This window comes from Protomyctophum parallelum (assembly GCF_964188405.1).
Source record: "Protomyctophum parallelum genome assembly, chromosome: 23".
NCBI classification, from domain to species: domain Eukaryota; kingdom Metazoa; phylum Chordata; class Actinopteri; order Myctophiformes; family Myctophidae; genus Protomyctophum; species Protomyctophum parallelum.
In genome coordinates, this window is record NC_139715.1 from 30,842,878 (window position 1) to 30,848,159 (window position 5,282).

Consider the following 5,282-nt stretch of genomic DNA (forward strand, 5'->3'; position numbering starts at 1 on the left):
TCCCATCTCTCCTCTCCTCTCTCCATCTCTCCTCTCCCCATCTCTCCTCCTCTCCCCATCTCCTCTCCTCTCCCCATCTCTCCTCTCCTCTCTCCATCTCTCCTCTCCTCTCCCCATCTCTCTCTCCTCTCTCCATCTCTCCTCTCCTCTCCCCATCTCTCCTCTCCTCTCCCATCTCTCCTCTCCTCTCTCCATCTCTCCTCTCCATCTCTCCTCTCCTCTCCCCATCTCTCCTCTCCTCTCCCATCTCTCCTCTCCTCTCTCCATCTCTCCTCTCCCATCTCTCCTCCTCTCCCCATCTCTCCTCTCCTCTTCCCCATCTCTCCTCTCCTCTCTCCATCTCTCCTCTCCTCTCCCATCTCTCCTCTCCTCTCCCATCTCTCCTCTCCTCTCCATCTCTCCTCTCTCCATCTCTCCTCTCCTCTCCCATCTCTCCTCTCCTCTCTCCATCTCTCCTCTCTCCATCTCTCCTCTCCTCTCCCCATCTCTCCTCTCCGTCTCGCCATCTCTCCTCTCCTCTCCCATCTCTCCTCTCCTCTCCCCATCTCTCCTCTCCTCTCCCCATCTCTCCTCTCCTCTCCCATCTCTCCTCTCCTCTCCCATCTCTCCTCTCCTCTCCCCATCTCTCCTCTCCTCTCCCCATCTCTCCTCTCCTCTCCCATCTCTCCTCTCCTCTCCCATCTCTCCTCTCCTCTCCCCATCTCTCCTCTCCTCTCCCATCTCTCCTCTCCTCTCCCATCTCTCCTCTCCTCTCCCATCTCTCCTCTCCTCTCCCATCTCTCCTCTCCTCTCCATCTCTCCTCTCCTCTCCATCTCTCCTCTCCTCTCCCATCTCTCCTCTCCTCTCCCCATCTCTCCTCTCCTCTCCCATCTCTCCTCTCCTCTCCCATCTCTCCTCTCCTCTCCCATCTCTCCTCTCCTCTCCCATCTCTCCTCTCCTCTCCCATCTCTCCTCTCCTCTCCCCATCTCTCCTCTCCTCTCCCATCTCTCCTCTCCTCTCCCCATCTCTCCTCTCCTCTCCCCATCTCTCCTCTCCTCTCCCATCTCTCCTCTCCTCTCCCCATCTCTCCTCTCCTCTCCCATCTCTCCTCTCCTCTCCATCTCTCCTCTCCTCTCCATCTCTCCTCTCCTCTCTCCATCTCTCCTCTCCTCTCCCATCTCTCCTCTCCCATCTCCTCCTCTCTCCATCTCTCCTCTCCTCTCCCCATCTCTCCTCTCCTCTCCCATCTCTCCTCTCCTCTCCCATCTCTCCTCCTCTCCTCTCCCATCTCTCCTCTCCTCTCCATCTCTCCTCTCCTCTCCCATCTCTCCTCTCCTCTCCTCTCCCATCTCTCCTCCTCTCCTCTCCTCTCCCATCTCTCCTCTCCTCTCCTCCTCTCCTCTCTCCATCTCTCCTCCTCTCCTCTCCTCTCCTCTCTCCTCCTCTCCTCTCTCTCCCATCTCCTCTCCTCTCCCATCTCTCCTCACTCTCTCCTCTCCCATCTCTCCTCTCCTCTCCCATCTCTCCTCTCCATCTCTCCTCTCCCCATCTCTCCTCTCCTCTCCCCATCTCTCCTCTCCCATCTCTCCTCTCCTCTCCCATCTCTCCTCCTCTCCTCTCTCCCATCTCTCCTCTCCTCTCCCATCTCTCCTCTCCTCTCTCCATCTCTCCTCTCTCTCCCATCTCTCCTCTCCTTCCCATCTCTCCTCTCCTCTCTCCATCTCTCTCCCTCTCCCATCTCTCCTCTCCTCTCTCCATCTCTCCTCCTCTCCCCATCTCCTCTCCTCTCCCATCTCTCCTCCTCTCCCATCTCTCCTCTCTCCCATCTCTCCTCTCCTCTCCCATCTCTCCTCCTCTCCTCTCCCATCTCCTCTCCTCTCCTCTCCTCTCCTCTCCCATCTCCTCCTCTCCTCTCCTCTCCCATCTCTCCTCCTCTCCTCTCCTCTCCCATCTCTCCTCTCCTCTCCTCTCCATCTCTCCTCTCCTCTCCCCATCTCTCCTCCTCTCCCCATCTCTCCTCTCCCATCTCTCCTCTCCCCATCTCTCCTCTCCTCTCCCATCTCTCCTCTCCTCTCCCATCTCTCCTCTCCCATCTCTCTCTCCCATCTCTCCTCTCCTCTCCATCTCTCCTCTCCTCTCCCATCTCTCCTCTCCTCTCCCATCTCTCCTCTCCTCCTCCTCTCCTCTCCTCTCCTCTCTCCTCTCTCCTCTCCTCTCCCATCTCTCCTCTCCTCCTCTCCTCTCCCCATCTCTCCTCTCCTCTCCTCTCCCATCTCTCCTCCTCCTCTCCCCCCATCTCTCCTCTCCTCTCCTCTCCCATCTCTCCTCTCCTCTCCCATCTCTCCTCTCCTCTCCCATCTCTCCTCTCCCATCTCTCTCCTCTCCCCATCTCTCCTCTCCTCTCCCATCTCTCCTCTCCTCTCCCATCTCTCCTCTCCTCTCCCATCTCTCCTCATCTCCTCTCCCTCTCTCCTCTCCTCTCCCATCTCTCCTCTCCTCTCCCATCTCTCCTCCTCTCCTCTCCTCTCCCATCTCTCCTCTCCTCTCCCATCTCTCCTCTCTCTCCCCCATCTCTCCTCTCCTCTCCCATCTCTCCTCTCCTCTCCCCATCTCTCCTCTCCTCTCCCCATCTCTCCTCTCCTCTCCCCATCTCTCCTCTCCTCTCCCATCTCTCCTCTCCTCCCCATCTCTCCTCTCCTCTCCCCATCTCTCCTCTCCTCTCCCATCTCTCCTCTCCTCCTCTCCTCTCCTCTCCCATCTCTCCTCCTCTCCTCTCCCCATCTCTCCTCTCCTCTCCTCCTCTCCTCTCCTCTCCCGATCTCTCCTCCTCTCCTCTCCTCTCCCATCTCTCCCTCTCCTCTCCCATCTCTCCTCCTCTCCTCTCCTCTCCCATCTCTCCTCTCCTCTCTCCATCTCCTCTCCTCTCCTCTCCCATCTCTCCTCTCCTCTCCTCTCCTCTCCCCATCTCTCCTCTCCCATCTCTCCTCTCCCATCTCTCCTCTCCTCTCCCCATCTCTCCTCTCCATCTCTCCTCTCCTCTCCCATCTCTCCTCCCTCTCTCCCCATCTCTCCTCTCCTCTCCCATCTCTCCTCTCCTCTCCCATCTCTCGCTCTCCCATCTCTCCTCTCCTCTCCCATCTCTCCTCTCCTCTCCATCTCTCCTCCTCTCCCATCTCTCCTCTCCCTCTCCTCTCCTCCTCTCCCATCTCTCCTCTCCTCTCCCATCTCTCCTCTCCTCTCCCATCTCTCCTCTCTCTCTCCCATCTCTCCTCTCCTCTCCATCTCTCCTCTCTCTCTCCCATCTCTCCTCTCCTCTCTCCATCTCTCCCTCTCCCCATCTCTCCTCTCCTCTCCCATCTCTCCTCTCCTCTCCCTCTCTCCTCTCCTCTCCCATCTCTCCTCTCCTCTCCCATCTCTCCTCTCCTCTCCCCATCTCCTCTCCTCTCCATCTCTCCTCTCCTCTCCCATCCTCTCCTCTCTCCATCTCTCCATCTCTCCTCTCCTCTCTCTCCTCTCCTCTCCCTCATCTCCTCCTCTCTCTCTCCCATCTCTCCTCTCCTCTCTCCCATCTCTCCTCTCCTCTCCTCCTCTCTCTCTCCTCTCCATCTCTCCTCTCTCCTCTCCTCTCATCTCTCCTCCTCTCCTCTCCTCTCCCATCTCTCCTCCTCTCCATCTTCCTCTCCCATCTCTCCTCTCCTCTCCCCATCTCTCCTCTCCTCTCCTCCATCTCTCCTCTCCCATCTCTCCTCTCCCTCTCCTCTCCATCTCTCCTCTCCTCTCCCATCTCTCCTCTCCTCTCCCATCTCTCTCCTCTCCTCTCCCATCTCTCCTCTCCTCTCCATCTCTCCTCTCCTCTCCTCTCTCCTCTCCTCTCCCATCTCTCCTCTCTCTCCCATCTCTCCTCTCCTCTCCCATCTCTCCTCTCCTCTCCCCATCTCTCCTCTCCTCTCCCATCTCTCCTCTCCTCTCCTCCATCTCTCCTCTCCTCTCCCATCTCTCCTCTCCTCTCCTCCATCTCTCCTCTCCTCTCCCATCTCTCCTCTCCTCTCCCATCTCTCCTCTCCTCTCTCCATCTCTCCTCTCCTCTCCCATCTCTCCTCTCCTCTCCCATCTCTCCTCTCCTCTCCCCATCTCTCCTCTCCTCTCCCATCTCTCCTCTCCTCTCTCCATCTCTCCTCTCCTCTCCCCATCTCTCCTCTCCTCTCCCATCTCTCCTCTCCTCTCCCTCTCTCCTTCTCTCCCATCTCCTCCTCTCCTCTCCCCATCTCTCCTCTCCTCTCCTCCTCTCCTCTCCTCTCCCATCTCTCCTCCTCTCCTCTCCTCTCCCATCTCTCCTCCTCTCCTCTCCTCTCCCATCTCTCCTCTCCTCTCCTCCTCTCCTCTCCTCTCCATCTCTCCTCCTCTCCTCTCCTCTCCCATCTCTCCTCCTCTCCTCTCCTCTCCCCATCTCTCCTCTCCTCTCCCATCTCTCCTCTCCCATCTCTCCTCTCCCCATCTCTCCTCTCCTCTCCCATCTCTCCTCTCCCATCTCCTCTCCCATCTCTCCTCTCCCATCTCTCCTCTCCTCTCCCATCTCTCCTCTCTCCTCTCCTCTCCCATCTCTCCTCTCCTCTCATCTCTCCTCTCCTCTCTCCATCCTCTCCTCTCCTCTCCCCATCTCTCCTCTCCTCTCCCATCTCTCCTCTCCTCTCTCCCATCTCTCCTCTCCTCTCCCATCTCTCCTCTCCTCTCCCCATCTCTCCTCTCCTCTCCCCATCTCTCCTCTCCTCTCCCATCTCTCTCTCCTCTCCCATCTCTCCTCTCCTCTCCCATCTCTCCTCTCCTCTCCCATCTCTCCTCTCCTCTCCCCATCTCTCCTCTCCTCTCCTCCTCTCCTCTCCTCTCCCATCTCTCCTCCTCTCTCCTCTCCCATCTCTCCTCCTCTCCTCTCCTCTCCCATCTCTCCTCCTCCTCCTCTCCTCTCCTCTCCATCTCCTCCTCTCCTCTCTCTCCCATCTCTCCTCTCCTCTCCTCTCCATCTCTCCTCCTCTCCTCTCCTCTCCCATCTCTCCTCTCCTCTCCCCATCTCTCCTCTCCTCTCCCCATCTCTCCTCTCCCATCTCTCCTCTCCCCATCTCTCCTCTCCTCTCCCCATCTCTCCTCTCCTCTCCCCATCTCTCCTCTCCCATCTCTCCTCTCCTCTCCCATCTCTCCTCTCCCTCTCTCCTCTCCCCATCTCTCCTCTCCTCTCCCATCTCTCCTCTCCTCTCCCCATCTCTCCTCTCCTCTCCCATCTCTCCTCTCCCTCTCCCTCTCATCCTC